This window comes from Lactuca saligna, chromosome 6, assembly GCF_052625555.1.
Source record: "Lactuca saligna cultivar CGN05327 chromosome 6, ASM5262555v1, whole genome shotgun sequence".
In the NCBI taxonomy this organism is placed as follows: domain Eukaryota; kingdom Viridiplantae; phylum Streptophyta; class Magnoliopsida; order Asterales; family Asteraceae; genus Lactuca; species Lactuca saligna.
Window position 1 is genome coordinate 125,766,024 of NC_136422.1, and position 9,375 is coordinate 125,775,398.

The 9,375-nt window shown below is 40.5% G+C and overlaps 1 pseudogene; it reads right to left on the reverse strand.

Moving 5' to 3' along the window:
- Positions 1 to 6,637: 6,637 nt before the first annotated feature.
- LOC145002875 (L-type lectin-domain containing receptor kinase IX.1 pseudogene) lies at positions 6,638 to 9,065 on the reverse strand (annotated as a pseudogene).
- Positions 9,066 to 9,375: the final 310 nt, after the last annotated feature.

Genomic DNA, 9,375 nt, shown 5'->3' on the forward strand with positions numbered 1-9,375 from the left:
AGGTTTCTGAATTTCTGGTTAATAATGCCCTTGTCAGATGAAATTAAGATGTTAGTTTGTCCGTAAACAGTATGGTGAATAAGTTGTTATGGTGTCGGTTTATGTGGACAACCGTATAATTATTGGGGATCATGAAGATGAAATTCAGCAACTAAAATCCAACTTGTGTATTAGGTTTCAAATGAAGGATATTAGGATGCTTAAAAGGTTCCTTGGTTTGGAAATAATGTATGAAAAAGATGGATTTGTACTACATCAACATAGGTATGTAACTGATTTACTAAATAAGCTTGGAATGTTGGATGCCAAACCCGTTGTTACTCCTATAGATCCAAACTCCAAATTGTATTAGCATGAACGTTCATTGTCAGAATATGCCACCATGTATGAAATTAAAGGATGCTGGTAGCTTAATCTATATTACATTATAAAAGCCTAATCTGGCATATTTCGTTGGAATGCTGAGCACGTTTATGTAGGAGCCTAGCTAGGAAGCCACACTTACATACTATTAGGAGGGTGCTTAGATACGTTAAAGCAACCATGGAGTTTGGAATCTCATTCAAGAGGGAGAAAATTTTGAAGTTAACAGGGTTTTGTGAAGCCGATTGTGTTGGAGATCCAAGCACCCGTCGCTCTACCACTAGCCACGTGTTTATGTTGGGCCAAGGAGCTGTCTCTTGAAGCTATCTCTTGATGCAGTAAATTGAAGACATGATAACCAAAGGATGGTCAAAGCCTGTTCTTGTTGAATTTGTTACTCCGCTTGGAATGAAGAAGCATGATGTGAGAGGATTTTGTTGGCTTGCAACATCATGTAGTCCACATCATTAGGTCACTTTGACCGGTTCATATTTGCACATTGAAGTTTGTTATTTCCATGTTTTATTTAGTTGCCTTAGGGGCTATTTTTCTGCTTTGTTTCTGCTTTGACTATGTATCAGGTAGTTAGTTATTTTGTTTCTTTTAAGTACTTTGTATTTCCCTAGTTTTGAAATACACAAGAATAGATGATACGTTCAACAGAAAACTATGTGTTCACTGTGTTCCTTCCTTCTCTAATTCCTTCTTATTGTGTTTAGAATCAACAGATCTTGAGGGCGTACTTGGTGGATTGTGGACTTGTTATGGTTACACACTATAAAAAATTAAAAACGACACACTTTCTAAAAATGGGTACTATACATCTTCAACTTACTATATCATAGCTAGCTAGTACTATTAGTGATATGGCCCGAGATCTTGCTCGTGTAATCCTACATGTGTATGTAATGCTGGAATCCGTTCACAAAGACTAGCCTAGCCCCCTCTAAGGAGACTAAGCTTGATCAGTAATCTAAGAATACGACTAGGGTTTTGACTGAATAATTGCATGCCTTATTTCATAATAATTGACCTTTTAAGTAGGGATAACAAGATACTGGAAAAAGGAAACTAAATATTCTAATTAACTAGACATATATTGAAATCTTTAACTGAAATAGCATGCAGAAAAATTGAACCCAATTACTCCTTAGCTTCCTTAGGTCGACGCTTGTAGGTCTTTCCTTATTTATCATCCATAACACTACTCCCCTCCTCCATATTGAGCTTGTCCTCAAGCTCAAAATCTGGATTTGCCTCCTGAAAAGTCTGCCAATCCTCCCAGGTAGCACTTTCCTCTGCTCCAGCAGCCCATTTAACCAACAACTCTGGCTTGCCTTGAGTGTTACGACCTCGTAGTACCTTAAAGGGTGCAAGCAATGTTTTGCCATCCAAAAGAGGTGGTAATTCAGTAACTACAGTTGGTGAAGATCTATGATGCGATTTTAGCAAGGAAACATGGAAAACGTTGTGGATATGACTCCCTTCTGGTAAAGCCAAGCGATATGCAACCACCTTAATTCGTTCCACTATTTCGAAGGCCCATAAAACTTTGGAGAAAGCTTGGTGAAAGTTGCCTTAGAAACCGCCATTGCCTATATGGCTGCAATTTCAGCCACACCCAATCCCCCACGTAAAACTCCAATGCTCGATGATGCTCATCATACGTTGACTTCATGCGTTGTTGTGCCTCCGAGAGACACATGGTGGCTTCTTGTATAAATGACGCACGATCGATTAAAGCTTGGTCGCCTGCCTCTACCTTAGAATGCCCTCCATCATAGTTCAATAAACGAGTAAATCTCTTCCATAGATGAGCTTGAAAGGTGTGATTTTGAGAGCCGTGTGATAAGAGGTATTATAACAATACTCTGCCCATGGTAACCACATCAGCCATCGACGAGGCCTATCTCCAGTTAACATCTCAAGTACATTTCGATTTTTCGATTAAGAGCCTCTTTTTAGCCATCACTCTATGGGTGATAAGCTGTTGAAAAAGATAGTTTTGTCCCTGATAAACAAAATAAATCCTTCCAAAACACACTCTGGAAGACTTTGTCACGATCAGACACTATAGTTTTGGGAAGACCATGTAGGCGATCGATTTCAGAAAAAAAAAATTAATAAATAAACTCGAGCCGCAGATTCAACCGTATACGGGTGTCCTAGTGGCAAAAATGGGCATATTTAAAGAAACAGTCTACCACGACTAAAAGTATTGAGTTACCCAAAACTTTCGGAAGAGCTTCCACAAAATCCATGGACACATCACCCCAAATGCTCGTCGGAATGGGTAGGGGCTATAAGAGACCGGCTGATTGTAGTGTTTCCCATTTGTTTCGTTGGCATACGAGACAATGCCGAATATAGTCTTGAATCCTTTTCTTCCAACCCTTCCAATAGAATTCCCATCGAATGTGTTCCATAGTTTTTTGATTTCCTTCATGTGTGGCATCATGAATACCTGAAAGAACCAGTTCAATTAGTGGGGATGTTGGTTGTAAATACGCCTGTCCTTCGTAGAGAATCAGCCCGTTCACCACCAACCACTTGGCATTTTCTTCCTCTGCTAAAATTCGATCACGCAATTCACTAAGGACGGCTGATTTTTCAAATTCGGTCCAGACATCCGTTAAAACATCAGTGCAGACATGAGCTATCGTGTATAACTCACCATGTTGAATATCTTCCTCCCGTCATGATAAGGCGTCGGCTGCCCGGTTCAGTGCCACGGCCCGATGCTCAACCTCAAAATCAAACCCAAGAAGGTTACTAACCCAATGTTGTTGTGATGATGTGGTAAGGAGTTGTTCCAGCAGAAACTTCAAGCTATAATGATCCATTTTGATCATAAAAGGAAGACCCCACAAATACGGACGCCAATAAGTGACTGCTTTTGCCAAACCAATCAACTCCCGCTTATATGTTGGAAGCTTATGGTGTCGATCTGCAAGTTTTTGGCTGAAAAACACAATTGGGTGGTTATGTTGTTGGAGAACCGTGCCTACCCCACTACTCGAGGCATCACATTCGACTATAAAGGTAGTAGTAAAGTCGGGTAATGCAAGAACGTGTGATTCTGATAGTGCTTGTTTTAGGAATGTAAAGGTCGCGTCCGATTCATCACTCCAAACAAACCCATTTCGTCTAAGCATGCCAGTCAATGGTGTAGCAATAATCCCATAATCGCGAATAAATTTGCGATAATACCCCGCCAAACCAAGGAATCCTCGTAAGGTTCGAATGTTGTATGGTTTAGGCTATTCTTGTATCGCTTGGATTTTATTTTGGTCAACATAAATGCCATCTTGGTGAATTATATGGCCCAAATAAACCACATCTTTGCAACCAAATGAACACTTTGATTTTTTAGAAACAGACCATGAGCACACAACAAACCTAAGACAGTTTGAAGATGACGATAATGTTCTGTTCCTGTTTTACTGTAAATTAAAATGTCATAAAAAAAAGTAAGACATACTTAAAAAGTTGATGGCGAAAAACATCATTCATTAAACTTTGAAATGTCGATGGCGTGTTCGATAGGCCAAATGGCATTACAAGAAACTCAAAGTGTCCATGATGGGTTCAGAATGTTGTTTTCTTGATGTCAGTGGCTGCCATGCGAACCTAATGGTAGCTTGAGGCCAAATCTAACTTTGAAAAGAAAGTTGCTCCATGTAATTCCTCAAGGAGCTCTTCTACCACTAGAATGGGAAATTTATCTTTAACCGTTTTTGAGTTTAATTCCCGATAATCAATGCAAAATCTCCATGAGCCATCATGTTTTTTAACCAAAAGAACCATTGAAGAAAATGGAGATTGGTTGGATCTGATGGTACCATTTTGGAGCATCACATAACATTGCTTTTCAATTTCATCTTTAAGAAGGTGGGGGTAGCGGTAAGGGCGGACTGCAATAGGTTCAGTACCATTATGAAGTCAGATCCGGTGGTCACAAAGACGAGAGGGTGGAAGCCCTTGAGGTTTTTCAAATATATCTACAAAAGAGCCAAGTAGGTCATCAAAGTCGAGGGCCAAATCGTCTGATGCACCAGGGCGGTTAGCGCGACTCGCTATGGGGATTCACCATGCCATTTAATCAGCCTATTATTAACTTTGAAAGCCATCTCTCTAACTGTAAAATCCCATAATATAGGGCCCAAACTTTTAAGCCAATGTATGCCTAAAACAATATCAAATACTTCTAATGGAATGGAAAAGAAATCAGCCAAGAATTCATACCCTTGGACTGTCATGTGTAAGTTACGACTTACCCCGTTGCTCGCCATTTTACCACCATCAGGTAACGCAACGCGTAAACCTGGCTGATGTCGCACTTGAATTTGGAAATCTTCTGCGGCTTTCGCAGCAATGAAATTGTGGGTGCTCCCACTATCAAGCAGCACCCAAGCCACTCCATTCCCCACAACTGCCCGTACTTGGAAGGTCTTGTCACTTGTAGTGTCTGTAATAGCATTCAATGAAATTTCTGGTATGATTACCTCTGCCCCTTCCTCATCATCATCTGTCAACATGATGCAAAACAATTTAGAGCACTTGTGTCCTGCCGAAATATCTCATCACAGTTGAAGCAGAGTCCTTTAGCTCTCCTTTCAACCATCTCGGGGGCTGTAAGGCGTTTCCAAGTAGGGTTTCTTGGTTTAGCAATGTTTCCGGTGGTTTCTCGGTTTTTACTCCCTCCTATTGTTTGTTTTCCACCTACCGGCGGGGCTCCAAAGCTCCTAATTTGGCCTTCCTCCGACACCTTAAGTTCAATTTGTCTTGCTAAATTCATGGCAAAATACAGGGTAGTCGGCCTTGTGTATTCCTCCTCATACCCAATGACACTCGACAACCTAACACAGAAGTGCCAAATGCTCTGTTCGGGTGTGACGCCATTGGTTTGGCTCAAAAGAGACTCAAACTTCTCACAATAGTCTTCTACTGTTTCGAACTAGTTTAAGCAAGTTAACTCACCTAGTGGGTTCATGCTCATAGGTGCACAGAACCGTATTTTACACTCTTCTAAAAACTCATACCAATACAATCTGTCTCTCATTCTCCTGAGGTTGTGATACCAACTGTTGGCACGTCCCTGAAGAGCAAATGTTGCCTGCCTAACCCAAGCATCAATAGGGATTTGTTGTTCTTCAATGAAATCCTCACACTTTTGAATCCACTCTATCGGGTCAGTTTTACCCTCATATATAGGAAACTCCATCTTTGGAAACCTTGGTACCCTATTACCCCGGTACCCTATCTCCTCCCGGTTGTCCTTGTATCCTGTATTATCATGAACCTCGAACATCCTTGATGGATCTGGTTCCCGACGGATGGTCCCTTCAAACTTGTTGTGCCCCCAATTACTCCCTTCAAACTTGTTGTACCCCCAGTTATGCTTGAACGGTTGTGGTTCTTTAGTTCTCAATAACTCGACATTCTTTACTTCTCCCCTCCCTATTCTTTCCAGTTGGTTTTTTGTCGTCCTCTACCTCTACCGACCACCCCCAAGAGGCCTAGTCCTTTGGTGTTCGGTTGGTTGCCGAAAATAGCACCTCTACCCCTTCCTCGGCCTTGTTCTTGTGGATCACTAAACCATTCCCCTTCGTGATCGCCATCTACACTTTCTTCCTCTATCACCTGTTTGTTTAACATATTTTGTCTTTGGGACAACAACGCTTCCTCAAGTGCGGATTGCTTGGTCTTCAAGCTTTCAATTGCTGTCATTATGTCTGTTGTTTGCTGGGTCTGTTGATTCATAAATGATTCCATCTTTTTCACCAACTACACTTTCTTCCTCTGTTGTTTGCTAGGTCTGTTGAATCATAAAGTCTGGATATGCCTCCTGAAAATTCTATCAATCCTCCCAGGGGAATAGTGTTATGGATGCTAAATATGGAAAGACCTACATGCATCGACATCACGAGCGGCTCTAATACCAAATTTGATATGGCCCGGGATCTTGCTCGTGTAATCCTACCTGTGTATGTGCTGCTGGAATCCATTCACAAAGACTAGCCTAGCCCCCTCTAAGGAGACTAAGCTTGATCAGTAATCTAAGAATACGGCTAGGGTTTTGACTGAATAGTTGCATGCCTTATTTCATAATAATTTACCCTTTAAATAGGGATAACAAGATACTGGAAAAGGAAACTAAATATTCTAATTAACTAGACATATATTGAAATCTTTAACTAAAATAGCATGTAGAAAAATCGAACCGAATTACTCCTTAGATTCCTTAGGTCAACGCTTGTAGGTCTTTCCATATTTAGCATCCATAACACTTAGCCATCGTAGCCCCACAAGAACCGACTTCAAGGTGATATGTGGTTGAGTTGTATATGGGTACCGAAATCCTTAATGGATGTTGTGGGATTGCACCGTCGAACATGAGTATATTAATTGCTTTTCGTATGGATGGCTACATATTCTGTTCAGGGTGCGCACATCATAACCCCACCTTCATCAAACACTCGACCCGTGGAGCATCAAATTCATTGTTCAGGATCTGGTCGACACCATAAAGTAGCTTACCTTTTTCATGTAAACCCCAAACCCACTTAACCAACCCAAGATCCGAATATGGATCAACTCTATCAATTTCCTTTTTCCCACAAACGATCTTTAATGCAACCACCCCAAAGCTATAGATATCCGACTCTTTACTTGCCTTCCCTGTTGTTAAGTACTCAGGGAACATGTAACCGAGAGTTCCAGCTAAAGCAGTTGTTTTTATACCATGTTCAGGGTCCTTGAGTCGAGCCAATCTGAAGTCTCCAAGCTTCACATTAAATTCCAAATCAAGCATGATGTTGCTCGTTTTGACATCTCGATACACCACACAATGTCCACACTCTTCATGCAGATAGAGTAAGCAGAAGCTATACCTGTAGCGATCTTGTACCTTACACCCCATTCAAGGATACTTTTTTTGTAGAAGAGATGAGAGTCGAGGCTGTCGTTTGACAAAAACTCATAAATATGAGAGAATTGTGTTTGATCATGGCACTAACCAATGAGTTGGACCAAGTTTTGGTGTCTTAACCTGCTAATGATCTTTACTTCGACTAGGTACTATTTCATTCCCTATTTTAAACCATGTGAAATTTTCTTGATAGAAACTTGCATTCGTTCACCGGATAAGTACCCCTTGTAGACACACCTGAATCCTCCTTCACCCAACTTCTGATCAGCAGAGAAGTTGTTGGTAGCTAACATGAGATTCTCATAAGAAAATCGCTTAGGTCCTTCTCCTTTTTCCAGATCATGGTTTGTCGATGTCAACGCAACTGACTCTAGTGACTTTTGACTAGGCTTATCTTCTTTATGCCAAAATAAATCCCATGTGATTACGACTCCTACAGCTAGAACACCCAGAGGGACCGTTAAGCCCACTGCTAGTTTCCTTTTCTTTGACGTATCTTCAACTTTATGAATATTGAAGGATATGTCTCTCACGAGCTCTACTAGTGGCAGCCGAAAATCCAATTGTGACCCACTCAGGAAGAACTTTCCTGAGGTCAACTTGCCAAGACAGGTTCAGCATCTGGGTGTTAGCATTGTAAGAAACCCAAACATTAGCAGGATCCCCGTTGTGCAAACTAGCATTCCAAGCGGTTGAATTATCAGATTCAATCCAGTTCGTGTTGATACCCACGTGTTGAAATGGATAGGGTTGTTCACTATTTGGATGAAACCGAATTGTCCAATTGGACAATTTGGATCGGTCTATTTGGTTCGGATATTCAGATTTTTGAATTGGTTTTCAGCAAAACCGAATTATTATTTTGGATTTCGGATTGGTTTTGGTTTATTAACTAATGACCGAATAGTCCAAAAAAACCCGAATAACAATGAAATATTAACTACAATATATTTTCTTATCAAAAGTTTTTTGTCAATGAAATATTAACTATAATATATTTTCTTAGTATTCGTTCATAAATTATAATTTATAATAAAAATAAAAATAGTTTCTTTTTACAATTTGCTAATATTCAAGTTATATATTTTTCAAAATGCCTTGCCTCATAAAAATCGAATTGTAAAAATCGATCCAACCGAATTGTAATTTGTTGGATCGGATCGGATTTAAATATAGTTTGGACTATTCGAATCAATGTTTTGAAAACCGAAATCTATTTTGATTCACTTGATTGGATCGGATCAAACCGATCCATCCAAACGAACACCCCTAGAAATGGAGGATCCCAGGTGTTATTCTTAGAATCAAACTCAACATAAATTATTTTGTTTTGGGATAATTTATTGTAACTTGTGTTGAACAAGCCTAAATTGGCAGCATCTGAGTTCGGTGGGATTTGGAAGCCAACCGGAGCAAGAAAGAAAGCTAAGCCATGGCCAAGGTCTTCTAAAGGTTGCATCTTGACGATGAAAGTGAAATGAGTGGTGAAATCTGTTAGCTTGTTAGATTTGCTGTCCCATATCTGGACTGCATCTGCGTAATTCGCATGGCCAACACGATTGAAAATATTGACTTCGTTGAATTCAATGGCTCCACCAGATGGTTTGGTAGCTCCTGAATATACTATACTAGTTTTGCCCACACGAAAAATAGTGAACTCGAAGTACACTGATTCAGACAATGGCAGGAAAATTAGGGAGGAATAGATGAAGAAAATAATATAGCAAATTTGTTGTCTTCGAAATGAGGAACACCAGAAATAGGTAGACATGATGATGAAAGGAATGTCGAATGTGTGTTGAAATGCCACCTAAACATGTCGTTAAATACCACCATACTGTACCTAAAATATGTTGGTGATTTTAGTGTCACCATGTCATTTTAAGTAACTGGAACTAACATGTGAGCTAAGGGGCTTCATCATTTGTACTCTAATACATGTATGGGTTTTTGCGGAGTGCACGCATGTATAAGATCGAGTCAGAAGCCGATTTGACGACTAGTCGGGGTCCGGGGGCAGCGCCCCGGGTTCGGGGTTTTTAAAGGAGCAGCGCCCCTAGCGGGGTCCAAGGGACAGAGCC